The sequence below is a fragment of the Falco cherrug genome, chromosome 13 (genome assembly GCF_023634085.1).
Source record: "Falco cherrug isolate bFalChe1 chromosome 13, bFalChe1.pri, whole genome shotgun sequence".
NCBI classification, from domain to species: domain Eukaryota; kingdom Metazoa; phylum Chordata; class Aves; order Falconiformes; family Falconidae; genus Falco; species Falco cherrug.
Window position 1 is genome coordinate 18,459,978 of NC_073709.1, and position 21,726 is coordinate 18,481,703.

At 45.1% G+C, this 21,726-nt stretch overlaps 1 long non-coding RNA gene across 1 annotated transcript in view; it reads left to right on the forward strand.

Annotated features, from left to right (window-relative positions):
- Positions 1-21,726, forward strand: part of LOC114015117 (uncharacterized) — a 65,434-nt gene that overhangs the window by 37,977 nt on the left and 5,731 nt on the right. Inside the window, exons 4-5 of the long non-coding RNA XR_008734890.1 lie at positions 1,126-10,072; positions 10,930-20,491. This is a non-coding gene — a long non-coding RNA (uncharacterized LOC114015117). The remainder of the gene's footprint in view (positions 1-1,125; positions 10,073-10,929; positions 20,492-21,726) is intronic.

The following is a 21,726-nucleotide window of genomic DNA, read 5'->3' on the forward strand; positions in this document are numbered from 1 at the left end:
CTGCTTGCTGCATTGCACCACTGATTTAGTGAAGACATCATCCTCATAAGGATGCTCTTCTAACTCACCTCTGAAATCCGCTTGCTTTTCTCCTCTGACAATTAGGTTTAAATGTGCTGCAGCAAAGTACTCATCCTTAGCAGTCGTATGGGTTTTTAAGTGATAAACTGCATTAGCAAATTCCTTCTTAGATAATCTATCAAATGAGGTCATACATAATTTTAGCGGTCTCATCTTGATTTATAGCATGATCGCAGCAAATTACACATACACAAACCAGCATGCAGGCTGTCAAAGTCAGGTATTTTTATTCTCCTAAAAAAAGCTATTTCCAGGACAGCCCAGTGGCCTACTGGTAGCACTCTGCATCGCCACGGCTTGCCCAGTTTGCCTGACAGCCCTCAAGCTCACCCCTCACCTCTTATTAGGACTGATGAGAGTTTGAGGCAGCAGTCTAAATCCTTGCTTCATACCTCCTAACAATAATCCTTAATGGTCTTTATTCTAACAGGTTTTCCGTACTCCCCTTAAGTAAGGGCATAGGCCCACTAAAAGCGTAAGCTTAGGTACAGGGAAACTGGGTCTGCAGGGTGCCAATCTGCTCCCTGTCTCCTTTCTGTGTTCCCAAGGGAATGGACAGCTAGCTGGAGTGAATCACCCGGCAGCGTTGCGCACGACTGTACGGCGTCTGCTTGCCGGTTCAGGCTGCTCGGCCAGCAGAGGCTGGGTCACCCGCGCCCACAGGCACTGGCGGGAGGAGGCACTGCTCCCTCTTCTACCGCCATCTGCATTGGGAAGCTGTGCCACCTGCCTTGCTACGAGCAGAAGGGATGAAATCCAGGGGAAACGGGAGGGAGCTTCAGGAACTAACGCTGTTTCTGACCTGCACTTCGTTATCGCTGCTGCACTTCTGCCTGCTGCACTCAGCGTCTAGTCCCCGTGCTGCAAGTAAATTGTTGCTGGGATCCAGGAGCGAGTGATAGGATTCCTGTCCCCCAGCTTCAAACTTCTGCAAACAGCATTTAATCTGTGATTTATCTGTAACTACCGTAGGGGGGAGCTACAATAAGTTATCTAGTCTTGCCTTTCTCTTCACCTGCTCTCACCTCACGTTGGTATTTCTAGGGCTTGAGCTGTGCGAAATGGCGAGAGCACGTCATCCGCACGTCTCTGAGTAAGATACGTCTTTCCCGTTGGACACACGGCGAAGCCCTGTCCATGAAGGACAAAGCGAGACAGAACAAGATGTGTTCCTTGGCATTCCAGGTACCTGCCCCTAAACTCTAAAATAAAAACTAAATGAAAATCTGAATAAAAATTTCCCCAGGAGATACAAGATCGTAGAGGCCTAACTATCACTGCATGAAAACTTCTTGAAACGCTCAATACAAAAGCTTCCACGTTGTCTTTGCAAGAATGTTTCTGGTGTGAGAAACTGGAAGAAATCGGTGTTGTTTATCAAAATGAGTAAGCAAAGGGCACGCTTGCAGCAAATGGCACTGCTGTTCTGTGCACCCTCTGGTAATTTTGCCTAATCCTACTGAATGAGTTTTTCATGCATATATATGTATGTGTATGCATATCTGTCATGAGTAAAATAGATTGTATCCTCAGCTGACAGGCTGTGTGTGACAGATTACAGCAGGGCTTAGGGAAAGAAATTCATGACCCACACTAAGTGTGGAGTTGTAGGACTTCCCTCCAGAGCCTGTCGGCCGCAATAGCAGTCGCACCACCTCCCCACACCGGTAGCGGTGCCGGTTTGGGGTCCCTCTCCTCCTCCTACCCCTGCTAGGGGTGACTGAAGATGCAGCAGAGGGGATGATGAGAAGGGGTTTCTTTCTTCGGGGTGCAAATACAGGGTGAAAACTGGGCGAGCGAAGGAGCGCCCTGGGTCACGCCAGCCCTGCAGTGAGGCCGTGCCGCAGGATGGAGAGGGGTGAGTGGACAGGGCTGGCGGGCTTGCTGCCGAAGGGGTGAAATGCCCCCATGGGGGGCCTGAGGATGTGTGCTGAGGGAGGGCGGGGGGCTCTGCAGATACCCCTGCAGACCCCGCAGCACCGCCGTGCAGATGGCAGCCTCTCACCTGGCTCTGTGTTGCAGGGGCTTATTCCTCAGTGGGCACTGAGCAGCGCTGACCGAAATCATAGCTGGAGGCCCGGCAGAAAGTCTCCATCGGTGCAGCGGGCACTGCCTGGCCCCCTGGCTGCTCCGGCCCCTGGACAGGGACCCCCAGGCAGGCAGGGGAGGGGGCACAGCCTCATCTCCCCACTTTACCCCCGCAGGGACCCCTGAGGGAGCAGCCGTGCCACCCCCCAGGCCCCACGGGGTGTTGGGGGACCCCCAGCAGCGAGCAGCCCCGGGTTGGCCGCTCCTTCGCTAGACCTGCCTCTGCAGAGGTGTTTGCAGCCATTGGCACAGGCGCTGCGGAGCCGGTTGCCTGGCAGCAGGAACGCGTCCTCTTCCCCATGACAAACATCATCTCCATCGACCCAGGCCACCTCCTGTTTCAAATGTCTGCCCAAGCTGAAAAGCCCAGCGAGGGAAAACGCAGCTCACCGGAATGAGCTGGGTGAGCCCCGTTTCATCATTCTGGTGATGCAGGGACCCTTGCGCTAAGTGGCTGCCCACAGGTGAATTCATCCAGCACCATAAGCAAAATGCTGCTGTGCTCGGCAATTCAGCCTGGATTAGCACTAAAAGAACAAGCTCCCTTAAAGAAACATGCTAATTAGAGAGTATGAATATTCAGCTTTCTGCAAAACTGTCAGAGGAAAACTAATTGTGAAGCTAAGCCCAAGGTCTGCCTTCTTGCGTCTGGGTCTTTGGTCCCTGCTGAAAACAGGCTGATGGGTTTGATGTGCCGGAAGAAGGCAAAGCGTTGTGTCTGAGAGCGCAGAGTTGCTCCAGGTCTCTGTGGCTTCTAAAGCATGTGCAGCGTGTTTATCTGCTCCCAGCTTGGCACTCAGCCTCCGAGCTTGCTGCTGCATCCAGCCACTGTGCTGTAGTAACTCAGATGCTGAGTATTGCAGCGATCACAGGATTATGAATTTGAGAGAAATAAAAATTAGCAACTTCAGAGTTAGACGTCTTTCTTAAAAGAAAGAAAACCATTATGAGTGAGTCAGGCGCATTCCCCACCAGCAGCCTACTGAAGAGAGCCATCTTCTGCAGAGAGGTGGAGGACAGGAGGGTGCCTGATGAGTCCAGCAAGGGTGAGGGCACAGGCTAGGAATGGAAGGAACAGACTTGTGCAGCCACAGAGCAGCTATGGTCAGCGTGCCAGTGCCGTGCAGGGAGCGCACGGGAGAAGGAGCCAGAGGGCTCTGCCCGGGGGGGTTGCGGTGTACTGCAGGGATGTAGACTGGGGCTGCTCAGGCTCTGGGAGAAGCTGGGTTTGACAGAAATGCAAAGGTGCCCTGCTCTGCTGAGCTCCACAGCACTGCAGCTGACCCTGCGTTGCGAGGTAGGGGGTGTCTCTATGCTGGGGTGCAGTTGCTTGTATTGTGAGACCCTCTCTTCCTGCCTACAGGAAAGCTGAAATCAGTGTGGTCTACCAGGAGTTTTCTCAGTGTACTTTGAAACATGAGATTTGTTTCAAGGAGGCTCAAGCTACATGAAAGCGGGCACACCAGGTGCAGAGGCAGCTCTTTTCTGACTGTGACTGCTTGCCATGACGTGGGAATGACCATCATGCCATCGAGGAGCTGCAGCTCCATCCTTGGCAACACCAGCATCAGCCCTCCCCACCTCGGGCAGTGGCGATGGCTCAAGGGAGCCAAAGCAGAGAGGCAGAGACGAGGTGGAGGGCAGTGTGGCAGCTTGTCCGTTTTCAGGTGAAGAAGGAAATCTCTGGTGGGTGCTGCATGAGGGGAGCTGTGCCACAGCAGGCAGGGGCATAGCTGTGGGAGGAGGCCGGGGAAGAAGGGCTGCGGTTTAATCGCCAGCCCCGGTTCTATCAGCAAATACAAGGACAAGCTGTCGCTGGTGTGGAAGGTAGCAGATGGCCTAATTGTGAGATTCTCCCTTGCAAGAGCAAAACGATGTACCGTTTTTAACATCTTTGCCTAGAGCTGAGTGCTAACTTCAGATGCTACCAAGATACACTGTACAGAGGCACTCTGTGCCAGAAATGTGCTCTAAGGATAATCAGGAGAAAACTGTGCTTGAAGTGACATTTAAAAAATAATTATTATGTCCCATTGCTGTTAGTCACACATCCCAAAAGCTGATCTGGCTAACAGAGCTTTCCAAAGCATCTCCTGCTCGACATATCATCTGGAAATTATGCCATCATTGTGTCACTGTGTCTCGCCTCGTAATCACCAGGACATTGTGTATGTACACACACTGTTTCTTCCCCATTTCTTGGAGAAAATAATTCTGTCTCCTGATTTTTCTCATGCTGCTTCAGCTGGCTTCGTGCAGATTCTTGCCTTGGCCATTTGCTGGAGGGCACAGGCCTTACCTTCCCAGAGACAGCTACAAAGCATTGCCACCTTGTCTCCTTGTGCGAAGCCTCAGGCAGCACCACTGCTGTGAAGGTCCAAGGTGCCTTGGAACAGCTCAACACTCTGCAAAACTCCAGGCCTGTAGCAGAGACAGCAGAGCTCACCAGCGTCACACTAATATCAGGTGCTTGAAACTTTATATTGAAGGTGCAGGGTCGTTACTGGTGAGTTGTTATGGCAGGTGCATTTTGTCAGCTCCAGCTCTGATGTGAGGACAGGGGAGAGTGCAGCGCCTCTCTCAGCTGGGTCAGCTTTTCAGAGAAAACTCTGGTAAGGACCTCACTGGGAGAGAAAACTTCGACTAACCTGTAGATCTGCTTACTATTACTTATCAGTAAGCGCAAAACTCATGCCAAGGATCAGCTTGGTCTGAATCAAGTGAATACTCCATTTGAGGGTAACAGCCCTTTTCTTGTTGACTTTTTGCAGCCCACTGGATATGTCTTTAAGGACTTTCACCTGCCGAGTATACCATGTGCTGTCTCTCTTCCTGCTAGTCCTTTAAACTTCACCATGTTTGTTGGGGGTTTTTTTTGGTAATAAAAGGGCTTTAATGGCTTATCTGTAAGCTTTGTCTCCTACAGTATTCGGACGTATTGAATCTTCTTTGAATCTACCTTTACCTTACTGTCCATCTTCAAAAGACCCTTACCCATGCAGCAGATGTCTATGCTGCAACAGTCTGTCCACTTTCCCCTCCCCTCCTCTACTTTCTTCCCCGCAGTTTGCTCAGGAGTCTCCTGCTTAAAATCTCACAGCTGTGACACACCAGCCCATCTCTCTCAAATCCTGCTGATTGCATGTCTCTCTCAGCTTTTTATTTTCCCTTTCAAGGCCCTCCATAATGTTAGTTTACCTTTAATCTCATTCCTCTCACTCCTCCTGCCTGTATTCTCCCAGTCATCCCTCCTTTCTGCTATTTTAACTTGTTCTTGGATGGTTCAATCCTGCTTTTTTCTTCACCCTCCTCTGACACCTCAATCCACCTCCCATTTTCTGTTAGCCAAACATTTGTCCTCTCATTCTGTCACCTCCACCTTAAATCCCTATCTTTTTCTTCCTTGCTAGCACTAACACCCCACACACGCTCATGCAGAGTCACCTGAGTTGTTGTCCCATGTGGTTTTCCTGGAGTGCATGTTATTCACACCAGGAATTTGTGGTTCTCCTATAGTGCACACACCCCAGTTACAAACACACGAGGGTCTTTTGAAGAGCAGCAGCCGCTGGTAAGTAACCATTCATTATTAATCCTCTTGCTTATATGATACACAGAAAATGCTAAACTTTGTCTAGCTGGGTAATAAGAGGAATCTTTTCTATTTTGATGATGTGAAGGCCCACTTTGGATGCTCTAGATAGGTAAATGTATAAAAATGGATGTTATTTAAACTTACAGTGACTTAAACTTCCTCTAGGCAGCAAAGCCATTCAAGGAACATAAGTAAGAAGCTTGCTACGAGAAGAGGTTTTGGGTCTCACTTCACTGTGCTGCCTTGCACTACCACGTCATCACTGGCCACGTTCAAGTTGCCTTTAACATCTTTACATTCCTGCACATGACAAACAATAGGGACTAGCTCCCATACAGCAGAGGAAATATAGCAGCAAGTGTCTCACGTCCATTTCTCAACTGTCATCAAATAGCTTTTATTCATGGCATAGCACAAGTGTCAGCCAACTGGCAAAAGCAGCCTATATTAAAAATGTTAGGGATTATTCATGTCAACAGACACAAGGGAGCTTTTCTCAGTCAGTGGTCTGAAAATGCAGCAGGTTCTCTAGAGTAATCTCAAATCTGAATAACTGCAGAAGGAGGCCAACAGCTGACTGTCACTTCCAAGTACAATTAAAAAATTCATCTAGCACAATTGGATAAGAGCTTGGATAGGTGAGTGTTTTAACTGTGTGGATAGCTAGAAAAGGCTATACCATAAGGATGTTATGTAGAAAGAGTAAGATGATATTTTTTTAAAAATGCTCAGATCGAAGTTGGTTTGCAGGTTGTGAGCTGGTGGTGGCTTCTCAGGTTTGCTTCTGATTACATAATTAGCTGATAGGTCCTTGGCCTGTTTGATTGCAGCCATTTACTGTGCTATACAGAATATGATTTTCATTGGCCGCGTAGTTTGTCTTTTGTGGACAAGATGCGATTTAGAAATGGATTAATTCTTTCTCCTCTTAAAAGGTGATTTAAAAAAAAAATCCCCATTTAACTGAAAATACCTTTTATTAAATTTGTGAGGATAATAATAGAAAAAAGAATAAGCTGGACACAAGCAGTAAAATTGCTTACCTTAAAAACATCAAGTAAAGATGGAAAATAATGGAGGTTTCAGATATCTAAGGTTAACAGTTAGAGGCAATTCCCTAACCAGTTATTTCAGTCCTACTGTATTTGCAGAAGTCTATTGTATTCTGTCATCTTGCATTTTTCATTTGTTGCTTTTAAAACGTATGGCCTGCTTCTTTTCCCCCTCAATTATTTTTGACTAGTTTAATTCCCTGAACTCAGTGATGTTATGGATATGAAATCAGGAGCAGTTTAAGTGGAAAATAAAAAATTAAGACCCATGCAAGTTATCATGAATAAGGTGACCTGATCTTCTCTGACACAGATCTATGTTCCACTTATGCTCTGGAAAACTTTGGATACTATATTTTCATCAAAACCTAATTTCTGTACAAATATGTGATACAGAAGAAACCCAACCGACAAAACCCTCAGACGTATCCCATGGCATCTCCATGACAACATATAGATGCAGTCTGCTATATATGTCATTATCAGGAGACTAACTGCTCCAAGATTTTTCCCACATTGAGCTGAAAGGCAGACCGACCAACGGGGTAGCTGGCTGCAGAGGATGTTGCTGGGATTTAAATGTGGAAACTGCAGCTCGTGATTGATGCCGCGTAAACCAGAGGCTGATGGAGCAGCCTTACCGAGGGGGTCAGCCCTGTACCACAGCTTCCCTGGCTGAGGCTGCTTGGTCAGGTGAAAGAACAGGCACCGGCAGGTTCTCCACCGGGTCGGAAAAGTCACACGGAGCACCTTTGCAGGGTTCTCTAAGTCTTCCTGAAAGGCCGTTAGTTACCAGCAGAGTGAGATAAGAACAGAAGGTAATTTGGGTTAATAAATTTTCCTGAGAGGTGTCTTTCTCCCCTGCACATGTAGAAGGAAAGAGAGAGTGACCCTGCCCTCTCTCCCTGGTGGAGAACTCCGAAACCTGTGGCAAGAGGTGTGCTCCCCACGCCCTGGCGGTGTGCAGGGAACCAAGGTCAGCAAGCCAGGCCAGCGGCACGTGCAGCCAGGGCTTTTCCCAGATGGATGATCCATTCCTCACAGGTAAAGGATCAGGCTAGGACCAAGAAAAGGAACCTGCCACTCACTCTGTGTGTGTGGTTATTTCCCCTTTCATAATCCCCAGTGTTTGTTGCACTGGATTTAATTGTTCCGTATGTTTCATGTTAAACGATGCCTTGTCATTTACTTGCTTCCCAGAGCAGTTGGGAGCAGGACCTCAGGTGGATGAGCAGTCCCATGGGGTCAGGAGACTGGCTTTCTTCTTTGGGCCACCCTGCAGAGGGACTGACCCCGTACAGCTGCCAGCGCCGCGTCGGGTCTGCCTTAGGCACTGGTGCTGCATTGCGCCAGCTCCCAGGAGTTTCAGAAGCGTGGTAAGGATGCACCCGCTGGGATAGCTGAACAATGATCAATTCAGTACATCCCCCGCTCCCGCCTTTCCTCCTAACCTGTCCTTTCCTCAGCTCCTTCCCCCAGTGCTGGTGTGGTTTACAGGACTTCATTGAAGGGTGAGCGGCCCTGCCTGTGCAGCGGCGCCCGGGCACGCGCGGCCGCTCCTGCGGAGCAGCTGAAGTGCTGTAATTTCATACTCCAGCTGACGGTGCAGGAACTTGTTCATCTGCCTGTGCCCTAGTGCAGACACGGTCCTGGCCGCCGTAGGCAGGCTCAGTGCGGTCGGTGGCGCTGAGTTAGTGTTTGCAGTGGTTAGGAAACATTGCTGCTGGAAACAGGGCTGCGTGTGTAACTGCCCGAGTAAAGCAACGCTGGCCTTTTTATACTTGTTTCTGACTTCTGGACTGGGGAGGTCTTCTTCATTCCTGCACCTCTCTAAGGCACCTTAGGCACCTTACCCCGACTCTCTGCTGCTCGTCTTTCCTTTCTGAGAAATGGAGAGAACAATATTTACCATTCTGGTAGAGCACTTTCTCATCTGTTTCGTGAGACGTGCTACTTAAAAGGTGATTGTTAGGTTTTGTCCAGCTATAAAAAGTCCTCAGCTTCACAGCAGGGCACAGTATGTTATCAGCCATAAAACCCCCCTTACACTGATCTTCAGCATTTAGGGATAGACCTTTGTTCAGCTTAGTTACTCATACTCTTTGGAGTGGCGCGGCCTGCATTTGGTTTCTTTTTTGCTACTCTCTGTGTATGTATTGTGTACATATGGTTGGCTTTTGCTTCTATTAGGGCCAAAGATCATTTGGTTTAGCTTAACATACAGATGTCAGTTGGCATCAGATGAGTGACTTGGCCTTTGATCTGCTGTTCAGCACATTTCCTCTGAAATATAAGGGAAATTAGTTTGCCAACAAATAAGAAACAACTGAACCAAAAAGGACAAAAAGAAGGACTATGACCCCAAGAAATAATCTGCCTTTCCTTCAGCATACACTCTATGGTTGTTTTATGCTGACAGCCAAAGCCTGCCCATTTGCTGCAGATAGCCTTTTCCTTTACCATAATAACACATTTCCTTCTGTGTAGCATCTGAAGAAGAAACTACATTCATTTTTTGTCCATAGGGCAGCTGGAAGCTTGTCTCCAGCCTGGACAGCACAGTGCAAGGGTGGCAGTGGTTACAGTGGAGTGCCCAAGTTCATGGCAGATGGCATGGCAGAACCAAGAGGCAGGTTCCTATTTAAAGCATTTCCACTGCAATATCTAGCTACGCATGTCAGGGAGGTGTAGACAGACAAAAAGCCATCACAGATAATAATCGTTCAAAGTCAAGATAATAGCAGGAGCAGCAAAGTCAAGCCCCAAATAGTTCCCCGTGGCCTAATACCTCTTATTTTGAAAAGCAGTGTCTGGAAATGACAGTGGAGTGTACAAAGCATGGGGAGCTCCTGGTGCTGGGCTGGATGATCCTGGAGCCTCAGCTCTCTGGGTACAGCCTCAGCAAGCGGCAGTACCGCTGGGACAGTGTTTACAACAACGATGACTGAGTTTAGGGTGTTTCAGAAAGGATTCAGTATATTCTGCCAGCTTGGGCTGATGTTCCTGATGGATGCCGACGATTCAGTTGAGAACAGAATAATTAACCATTCTTTCACTTACAGATAACTGAAACAACTGGAGCTGGGCAGGCTTCCCATAAGGCTCTTCAGGAATCCGAGCTGAGCAGCAGGGTGGCTTGGCCAGGGGCTAATCTACCCACTAAGGTGGAGATCAACTTGAAGGCAGCAAGTTCCTTGGAAGATAGAAGAGAAGAAATGGAACAGAAAGCCTAGAAGGCTTTCCTAGAAGGTTTAAGGTTAGCTCAAGGAGCCCCCAGCAGGGTGACCCTGAACAAAAGCCAAGGGAGGGTTTTTGGACACAGTGCTTTCAAGCAAAAGACACTTGAAATTGTGAACAAAACTCCTCACTTCTTGTTTGGCCTTTGTTTTAAAAGGTCAAGGACAAAGGGCTTTGTGCCTTCAGTGCTAATCAAGAGCAATGATGTGAGGAATTCCCCGACTCCACCAGCATTCCACCCAATGGAAGCAGCCCAAAATAACTCTCGCCCCAAACTGATCCAGGCTGTGTAACTGATACAAGCTGAAAATAATAATGGTCTATATATTTCTTTAAGGAAAAGTTCTTCTTGAAGACTTTGTTGATAAATACATGCAGGAGTTGAAGACAGCAAAGAGCTGGATAGGCTATTATTCTCCAATCAATTCAACTTTTAAGCCTTACTTAAAGAATGCTAATTTTAAATGAGATATTCCTCTGATCATTTCTACAATTGAGGGGATGTAAATTCACATTCGTAATGAATGCCTTTTTTTAAAATATTTGATTGCAGTAATCCAAATGATCCTATTTAATATCAAGGACAGAGCTGGTATCTATTTTTTGATAACTGCTTTGCATAGCATACTCCATAAAGTTAAGATTTTTGGAGAATGGTTTTAGAAGACACAACTTTTTGGTAGGACAGTCCTGGTGGCTGGAACAGGCTCCTCCTGCAGACAGAGCACTGGCAGGCCACAGATTTAGAAGTCACAAATTCCAGGTTCTTTGTGTTTTGTCCTAATAATATTTTACTGCATTGTTCTAACCTCAAGCATCACCTGTTCGGACTTCAAAGAGTAAGATGTGCTTATCTTACCTGTCTTCTCTTTTTAGCTTTCACCTTATGCTGTCATCAGAGCTAGCAAGTCTTATTCTGGTTCCCAGTCTTACTGTCCAGTTGTACCTTCTTCAGCCTGAAAACAACCTCCTGTGCAAGTTGATTGGCTTCCCATCCTCAAGGTGATGAGTTTAAAACCCCACAGTCTTTGGAAAACTAAGATAAAACTTAAGCTCTCAGGAATGGACATGTGAAAATCCTGGGAAAAGAATTTTGGAGAGCTTTTGACCAATGAAATTTAGCATAATAAAAATCCTTAGAACAGTTTAGCTTTTGCATGGTAATTACATGCACTGAGAGTCAATGAGGATGTGCAATAAATGCTATTAGTTTCTATGTGTGATATGAATAATCATCTTTATCAACATTACAGAATGGGGAAGAAGACAAAAAGCAGATATTGTAGATATGTTGGTGATAATGGACTGTTCATAATGGGAACATTTTTATGTGTTCCATGTAGTAATATGTAAATATTTCAGTTGAGCAGATTTTTAGGTCATATATAGTTTTATTAAGATCTATAAAAAGATCAAGAATCATATTTGCAGAAAAGCAGCAGAGTTGAGTGTAGTGCAGATGAGAGGCAACACTGGTCCCTGTGACATCTTCAAGCGTCTTGAGCCTGAAAGTTACAGCTAGCCAGGTGCCACATGGAATCACAGGGCAACTGTATACTCCCTATCCACTACAGTGCTTTATTGTTAATTATTATTATTCAGACACTATGCTGCCTGCAGTTTGTAGATACTGAAAGAATTTTAAGAGGGACATAGTCAGAATTTCTCAGCATAAGTCCAGGAGCCAAACATTTCACCTCTAACAGAGACTTGCTTCATGGCTTCAGACAAAATATCCACTCTACCTTCATTCTCTCTGTAAACGAGGGCTAGGATTTGTGTCTCATGGGATATTGTGAGATTAATTTTTTTCTGGTATGCATAAACTGTTTTGAAGGTGGAAAGATCCAAGTTTTATTTCACAACAGCCTTGCAGTTACAGTACAAATGGAGCAGACCCCGTCTCTCTTCAGAAAGGGACAAACAGCTTGGAACTCGGCAAGTACTCTAGCCAGCTAGAACAAATACAATTTTGCAGTCCATTGATTTCCATTTACAATGCCAAGTTTTATTTGATTTATTTTTTTTAATATCTATGTGCCACAACACTAACTTCCTTTTTTTTTTTGCTGTTTTTTAAATGAAGTGTCACTGGCATGTGATTAGCCTAGAGATATTTTGGATAAGTTAAGACAAAGGATCAGCAGGCAAACAAACCAGAGCCATTTAGGACAGTGTTGATGATGCAGCCCAAAATTGTTTCCTCCTTATGTGAGAGAGTTTAGGACTTCTGAGCATAGCTGCATGGACTATGTAGGAGGACCTCACACATATGTAGTTAGAGCCAGAGTTAAACGTCTGCATCCTAGGTGGTGTTTAATGACTTTTAATAAAGAATGGCAGCAGATGTATGAATGCTATTTGGGAAAAATTCTGTCCTCTGGTGTGACTCTCCCTGTACTCCCTTAGCACTATGTGATTCCCAGCAGAGTACTGCAAGGCATCCAGCCAGAATCTTCCTAGTGTTGAAAGGCTGATGCTGGGAGTGGGTCCAAGCATGGGGTCCTCTCCACAGAGTCTGATTTCGGGCTGTTTCACCAACTGGACATGCACCCTTCCACCTTTCCTTTACCTGGTGTACGGGTCACTGACTGTGACCATGATTAAATAGTGCCTGCTGTTACTGAATGAGCAGAGGAGTCTCAGGCAGAGTGGTACAGGTGCCATCGTCTTTCTTGCCTAATGACAGTGGGCTATCACTGCAGCCCACTGGCTGGGGAGGGAAGAGAGAGAAGGAGGGAGTAGCTACTATCAAGAGGAGCCATGCATTGATACCCTCTAAACTGCTGGAAGAAGAAAAGTTGTTGCTGATAATAGAAAGTACACACGATACCTTGGGCTTGCAAAGAGAATCGGTGATTAAATATGGGGAAACGTGCATTGTCATTGCTCCCACCCACGGGTGCTTATGGGTAAATGGAAGATCGGCCTGTCAGGCTGTCAGCTTCTATGAGCCCTAACTTCCCCATGAAAGGGAGATGGCCATCTTCCCAACAATGGCCCCAGCTCGTTCGGTTACAGCCAGTCAAGTCCAATGACATCAAATATTAATCTGGCACAGAACTTGGGCTGTCCAAGTGCATTTTATAACCAACAGCATATCAAAGCTTTTGGACCGGATGACAATCGCTCCTTTGTTGTTACATCAGTCAGTCACTTTAACCCAGATTCTCAGTCAATTCAAAGGAAAGAAAATGGTGCTTCAGCGAACTGACTGCTGCAAAAGTACTTTTAAAAAAAATTAACAGAAGGAAGGCAGGGCTGAAACTTATTACAAAAGATCCCACCATAAAATCAGGAAAACGTACAAGGAGCCTTACATGACCTCACAGCAAGAGGCTGTATTGCTGTTCTGTGCACAGTTTCTCTGCAGGGGCAGATCTCAGATCATCCTGAATCTAGTCTTTGGGCTTGCGGTTAGTTAGAGGCTTGGGCCTGATCTGTTTGCCTAAGAGCGTTTATACTCCTTTTATAACAGAATTTCTGTCTGCATAACAGAAATTTCTAGCACTATGAAAGCAGACAAACTTCAGAAATCAGTTTTCCCAGGTGGAGTGTGCAAAGGCAGATCCAAGGCACCGGTTTCTTCCAGTTGTTGTCTGACCACAGCCGCCTGTAATCTGGCTGGCAGATGCCAGCTTGACTCTGTGTCAAGCAGCTCCTGTCTATGTTTTCTCTAGCATCCAGCACTGGCATGACACTTTGGTCCACCTCTGGGTTTGCCTGCTGAATGTGCGAGGAAAAAACTGTTAAGACTGTTAGCAGAGGGCTGAGCGTACAAGCATAGCACATTAACAAAACCACTCCAATTAGCTGGAGGGGGGAGACAAAAATGACAAGAATTTTGCTTCTCTCTGCACAAAACTAGAGCCAGTGAGAAAAAATTATCATTTGACTCTAAATTATTCAAAGGAAGCAAAGAAATAAAATATAGTCTAAAGAAGAATTCTTCCTAATAACTAACTAAAAGTCAAAGCACATTAACATGTGAGGACTGGAAGATCTGGAGAAAGAGCTGGAAGGAAACTGCATGCCTGTAGTCTTGGAGGAAAATGTAGGAACTTAATTTAGTGATATTCGTGCCTCAAGAAAGAGAAAGTTTCTACACTGTGTTGGCACCAATCCCGATCTTATCGTGTGCAGAATAGATGGCTCAAGGAACAGGTGAGGAGTAAAAAGAGGTAGTTTAAATGTTCAGAGGGATTCTGCCATTTAGGTTTTTTTCAGAAGGCGTTTCTGAGTGGGCTGGAGTGGGAGAAAGGGTTGGAAGGCCAGCGTGACTGCTCTCATCTGCAGTCACCTATTAAATGATGCTTAGAGGCATAAGCTACCCCAGCTATGGAAAATCATGTACTTCAGGGTATTTTCTTTAAGAGATCAGAATGAGTGCTTTCAGGTGTCTTCCAAGTCCTTGGAAACCTGGTAAGAACCTTTGATATTTCCAAAGTTGTGTACAAGTATCTGAGTTTAATCTGTTTATTTTTAACAACAAAAAGTCAGCAAATAAAGAAAAAATAGACCCAAGCATGTTGCTTAAGGATATGTCAGAAAACTCATGAATTCATGTGAAAAGCTACTTCTGTGGCAATGGAGTGCAAAATTCAAATACACTGCTAAAGCTTAAAAGTAATCACTGTCTGGAAGGCTTGATAATCTTGTGTCTGTTCTAGCAAATGTTTGAACACTCATGTGCGTGTACACACATGCATGGGCCATCATAGCTGCTAGTTCCCCTTGGGGCAGCTTCAGCTGCGAGGACAAAGGCAAAATAAGCGCAGGGATGGGGAGACCCAATCCTTGGTATTTGCATTACCGGAGTTTGCAGTATAGTAGTCCATGCAGCAGTTATTCTGCAAATGGAGAGCTCTGGTCTAGTGCTGTCAGTCTCACACCCACTGTTCGGGAACACCTACATTCCCTTTAAAAATAAAATTGTAAGAGCTCTGAATACAAATGTGTGAAAGTTTTACTATTTAAAGGGATCTTCTGGAGAAACTATGTCAAATGTGTAGCTCTTTCTAAAATGCCAGTGGCACCCAGGATTACTTGTTCTGGAACCGCTGCTTTCTGCAGCCAGCCAGTAGATGGATGAAGCTCACATCCCGTGTGGAGCTACCCCTTCTCCCAACCACCCGCCTCCTGCCATGCTCCACTTTGCTACTGCTTAGGCAAAAGCATTTCCCAAAGTTGGAGAAGGACTGGAAATCGCATGGGTTTCCAGCTGGCAGCCTTAGCAGTTGTCCTGAGTCATCAAAGCCAGTGGCCCGGGATGAGCGGTGGGAGGTGCGGGAGGCATGCAAGCTGCCTCCGAGTGATGCTCCAGAAAGGGAGAAGCAGCTGGAGGGAGCGTGCTGTTGGCAAATACCACCCACACGGGCAGCACAGCTTTCTGAAGCTCTTCTAGCTTCAGACAGGTTGGGGCACATGGCACGTTGTGAGGGTTGTGGAGGTGCAGGGGGAGCAGAGGGAGGTCAGGATGATGCAGGATTCCAGCACAGGCACTATGCCAGGTCGGTAGTGCCCCATTCAGAGGTTCAGGCGCTCCTTCACCCATCTATCTGCTCTATATACGTTGGCCAGTTTTAGTGGGCATTTGCACCGTTCTCAGCTTCCTGAAGAAGTGAGATGCCTTCCACTTAGGCATTACTGTTATTTAAGATGGAAAGCAGGGCATTTGCACAGGAATGGAGGCATCGAATCTGATATCCCCTTTGCCAGGTAAGCCAATAGCATGAATGGGATGTTCACCCAGTTGCAAGGCATTCAGTATTTCTGCTCTGACCTACACCAGCTCTGAGCTATTGTCAGAAGAACCATTAGCTGCTTACATCAAGACATTAAGCCAAATCCTGGCTCCAGTGAGGTCAGTCATAAAACTCAAAATTGTTTTCAGTGGCAATAGAAATTCATCTCCTAGACAGTGGTCAGGAGGGAGGAGTCAGATGGCGGTTTGCTGTTGCCTAACGGTGCAAATTTAAGTTCAATTCACTCAAGTTTCAGGACATACTGGAATTCTGTGTGTGAGTGTGTGTACAGAACAGAGGCATGGTAGTTACGGCACTAGGAGACCAAGTATTGGTAGCTACTGGAAGTGCTTTCCAAACTTTCCTGCAAATACAGATGACTATTTTAGGAACTGAGGGATATGGGCATCCTGGCTCCCAGCTGTGTATGGCTAACAGTGTCTCATCTATGTCATATTGCTTAGTGCTGATATTCTATTCATTTAATTACTCAACCAGACAAGTATTAAATGGTGTTTCAGAATTCTTTATTACAATATATGCTTTCCAGTAATTAGCTCACTCATTCTTTGATAGCAGTGGGGGGAAAAACCCTCCCCCCAGGTATTTCCTGCCTGTAAGAGTACACACCTCTTAGAAATGGATTTTGTTCTACAGCTTTTGTTGTTTCCAGTTGCATTTGGATTGGTCCCAAGAAGATGTGCAAATCTCTGTGAGTGCTCTTCAACGTACATTTACATTTTCCCTTGCCTTGAAGGAAATGCACGCCGACGATATGTTTTTGATTTCCTATTTGCTTTTTATTTCTCTGTAGTTTCCTATTGTGACCACTTTTTAAATGCATTCTTTTCAGACTCTCCATTCTGCACACATATGAAATAAGTTATTACACTTTCTTCTACCCTGGACCTAAATTTTACATTCATCATTAATCTGGACCGTTTCCTCTTAGATTGCATAAGAAAATCTACAACTCGGAGTCATGTCTGCTCTCCTGTGGTAATTCAAGTCTTAGATTTATTATAATTGCTAACAGTAAATACTGTATCCATTTTTAGAGAATGATCCAATCTGCTTGTGTTTCCTGATCTTTCTTCTCATTCCTTTGTTATGATATGCTTTTTGCCTCCTAATTGTTTCCATATGAAATGGCCTCAGTCAAAGCGGTTGCAATGAATAATGTCCATTTCAAAATGTCAGCGTTTTGGTCACAGCAGATAACCACGAGCTGGTTACTCCCTGTGCACAGTAGCACTCCTTAAGGACAAGTAATGCGTTTTGCAGTCTTCTTAAGTGAAAACCAGTAAAGATCAAACATAAGGCAGGTTATTAAACGTGAATTCTGCCCTTTCGGCCAATAATCTTGCTACAATTTCTGCTTTCTGCACACCCATAACATTTTGCTTTCCTTTTAGTATAGCTGAATAGTATTAGGAAGTAACTTAGCTTCTCTCCCATGGACTGTGTTTAAAATGTCTTTTGTCAAAATAACTTGAGTGGGGCGGGATGTCCCTTATACGCTTTCAGTACTGAGACTGCTTTATTGAAGTATAAATCAGGGCCCCTTCACCAAGGCAGAAAGCTCTGCTGGTTCTGCTGCATTTCCACAGCTCGGTACAGGGCTGGATACACTTAACTGAGAGGTGTGAAGGAGCATCCTGGAAGAGATGGAAGCTAAATATATTCTGCTACAAGATTTCTTCCATTCCTCTCTCCACCCCCAGATCCCAGAGACAACAATGGCTTATGCAGGGTTTTACATATGCAGCTAATGGTGGAGGGAGGAGAATTCCCACAGATAAAGAGCTTTAAGTCCAGTACCAGCACAGCACACAGCCTGAAATGGTGCTGGAGCTGGTTTTGAGGGAAAGCATGCCAAAGAGAGGTCCTGCACAATTATTTTTAGGAAAGGATCCCTGGCTATAAGGAGATCCTTCCCTACAGTTTTGATATAAGCACCTGGACAAGGTGGTGAGGGGATCGGACTTCATGTAGACCCCCTGCGCTTAGTGTTTCCTTTTGCTTAGTCCTAAGGTCTTCCTGGTTTGGGAAGTTTATTTTGTTTCAAACCACCCTTTGACACCCAGCTATCTGTGTGCATAGTCCTCCTGGGGCCAGGTACCTGATGACACGCTTTCCATCCCTTACGAGAGCATCATCTTGTTCATGTTTAAGGAGCCCAACTCCATAAAAGCACAAAAGAGCGAACGAGTTTCCTCTCATTTGCCCCTGATTTTATGCTTATATAATTCCACTAATTTCATTTGCATGGGAACAGAAACAGATCCCTAGTCTCTTGGTAGAAATGATTTTACAGGGCTGTTATCCAAACCAGAAGGCCAAGCAGGAATCTACTTCACATGCATAAACCACCGCAACAGAAGCGACATGCATAGTGGTTGTTTTATTCCCACTCCACATTTTTTTGCACATTTACATACACTGTATATAGTGGAATGGGGGCAAAGGAGAATAGCAGCTGAGCAGCCCTTCCTCTACTACAGGTGAAAGGTGTCTAGCTGAATGGTTTTGTCTCCAGGTACACAAAAGAAAATTAAACCATGAGAAGGGATACCTCAGAGCTGTAAACTCCGAGGGGAAGAAATTACTATCAGTTTGACAGGTTTGTAAGTGAATTACTTATTTATGTAGCTCAATAGATTTAATATTTTCACAGATGAAAGACAGAAATTAAACATGCTTTGCAAACACATGTGTTGCCTTCTCCGTTTACTTGAGAATGGGTCAAGTTAAAATTGCTGCTGGTATGGCCACAGATAATCAACGGGGGAGAGCTGAAATGATAAACAAATGAAAGCAAACAAAATTGCTTTTAAAAGTTTCAAATGAGTATGCTGTTGGAAGTGCTATAAAAGATAACACAAAAGAGCCAGCTAAAAACCATGGCTCAAGCTCAATTTTTTGCAAGCAATCATAAATCTTCACTTCAGCGGCTTTGTGCTCATCTGGGGGCACTGGACAAGTGAAAAAAGTTGACCTCATCATCATGTGAAGTTTCCTATTCCTGTCCTAAGTTGTCATTGGTAAAAGCAGGCAGCAAGAATTCCAGTTGTAAACAGTCGTGTACTGCCAATGTTTCAGCAAGGGTAACCCACATTTTTTCCTCTCTGCAACTGTAACAGCTTGTGCCTAAGGTGCTTAGTGGCTGCAGCGGAGAAGGCTGTAGACCAGCCCTCGCTTCATTTGCTTCTCTGGTGAAACATAAATGCCCTTGCTTAGCTATAACTACAGAGGGAGATGCCGTAATTTGGCAAATGGACTTTGAGAGTCATAGGGTCTTGTTTCTGTGCAACGACTCACAGAAATAGGAGCAAGGAGCCCTTATCCTCTCTTGCACCCACTCCAACTGCACAGCATGAAGACATGTCTGCAGGTCTTGCACCCTCCTGACTTGTTCCCAGAGCTCATGGCCCTTGTCCAGATCATCTTCCTGGGAGGGAGGCAGGATGCTTGCTTTTTGGGTGGTTGACCAAGGACCATATGGGTGGCATTGCAGCCCTTCCAGTGAGCAGATATTCCTGAAACATGAGGTGAAATTCAGCTCACCCCAGCTGCTATGGGTTTGATATTGGTGCGGAGCCGAAGGACCTGATGCAGCAGGATAATGAGCTCCCTTCCAACACATCTGCCAAAGGCAGCAGGCATGTGCTTCAGCACGCAGCTCCCGCTCTTACTTGCGGGATGGCTCCCTCAAATTTAGTTTTAAAAATGCAGGTATTAGTGACTAGGTATCTCACTACTAGCCTAACAGTTTTCCTTGGTGCAATTAAAAATGTGTTCAGAACGTATAATAGGAGTCAAATGAATTTTTAAAGCATTGTGCAGACAATGTACATCAGGTTGAAAAATATATTTGACATCTGCTATCCTATGACTGCAACAGCCATAGAGAAAAAGCTCTCGTTAAAGGAAATCAGAAAAAAAAGCTTTGGAGCAAATTTCAAGGATAGTAATCTCCCTTTGAAATGTGTCTGTGCCACCATCATCTTTGAGAACCTTGAAAATGTTTGTGCTTTTTTCCTGCTTTATTATCCTTAAAAGTATCCCACACCTCCCACTCCCCACCCACCCCACCCCTGGTCTTGCCAATATTGTCATTTAAGCAACCAAAGGATCTCTTCTAAACAATTAGAAAAAAATGTGCTTGTACACCTGTGCAAATACCTATTTCCAAAAATAACTAAAACTGCTGTTTTATGTATTTATGTTATGATGCATTTTGAAATAGGACTAAATGTTTATTTACATGAGAGAGCACGCTAGCTCTAGTCTATTAAGAAAATAATGGGCATTAAACCTTATACAGCATACAATCTACTGAATAAAAGTAGATTATATTTTAAAGAGATCTGTGGCTTAGTGATCTACAGTTTTAAAGCAAAACAACTCACTTAGCAGAAGAATAACTATTTTGGTAACAATTTATTTCTTTTGATTTTAAAACTCTTTTAGGAATTGCTTTAAACGTAATGAAAGATAATGAGAGGGGACGATAAATTAAAGCAAGAGTGAAGATGGATTGTTGTGCCCTATAGAAAAGTGTCAGTCTAAAGGCGGATTGTCAGCTCCTTCACTCAGTCTTCTCTGTGTTGCTCAGTCGATGTAGTGAGGCTTTCATATGGTCTTACCCAGCCAGTGGTGGATCTCCTCCAAGGCAGAGGATGTCCGCAAAGGTAAGAAAGCTGCCCGGTGCCCTCGCCTACCTCCATCGCTCAGCGAAGGAGATGGTGTGAACAGTTAATGGCAAAGAGATGCGGCCTGAGCAGAACAGGGCTGTGATACTTGACTGCTCAAGCAGCTAGCACTAACTTGAGCAGCCCAAAGGTCACGACTATTTATGCAGATAAAAGGTCAATGGCAAGCTGGCATGTGGCTGCAGGCTATCTTGGTACGCACTTCACCCGGAGCACTGATACAGGCTTCTGATTCACAGTTTGTCTTTCTGCATGAACTTTCAGGCCAAGCTTTGGCTGGGAAAAAAAATCTCTGCCATGGGAGTTGACACAGTTAGGAGCCAGATGCAATTTTTGTGGCTCAGGCTCATTTGTAGCTAAATCAAACCTTTGAATCATTATTTATAAAAGACAGCCAAATTCTGAACTGTTTGCTCAGTGTTTAGTCAGCCCTTATGTGGATAAACTCCTCTGAAAGCATGCCTGAGTACAGATAGAGGAAAAAACTGAACAAGATGCTCGGGATGTGACCTGCTGAAAGAAAGCCTGTGAAATGCCTACAGCTTCACCAGAGGCGGGGTTCTTCAACTGTCAGTATGTAGACAAAAATCACTTTAAATGTGCAGGACCTTACAGCACAAGACTAAATGACACGGTTTGAATTTCCAGAGCAGTTTCAGTTTAGGTGAAACAGTGTCTATTTGGGTGAAAAAGGGAAGTAGATAAACTATGTTTAGTCTATTCAGGTTCTATACATTTGAAATTTTATAGTCAGTAAATGCTTCATCCTTTGCTGTCATTAGAAAATTAAAACATACTTTAACCTTCAGTTCCAGCAGCTGTCTGTCTACCTGCACTGATTTTGAACAAAATCTTTTAGCCTTCTGTTGCAAATCAGTCCTGTATGCCCTGGTTCCCAGTAGGAAGTGTGCAAAATATTTTGTGACATTTCATTCCCCCCAAAAAAGGTAATGGGAAAGCATCATTACATTGATTTATTTTTCATCATAGAGGTATTTGGCACTATGCCCTGATTTAGGTTGCAGCAGTAACTCTATTATAAGCACTGCTTTGCCTCCTCCGGTAATTTTTTAATAGGAGTTAGCTATTATTCTGTTATTTTTGTTTGCTGATACAGAAAAAATATGTTAGGATGAAAACCCGCCATGCAGAAAGCAACCAAAACTGTCTTCAGACCTGGAAAAGCATATTTTTCTTCTAGCCATCTCTTCCCA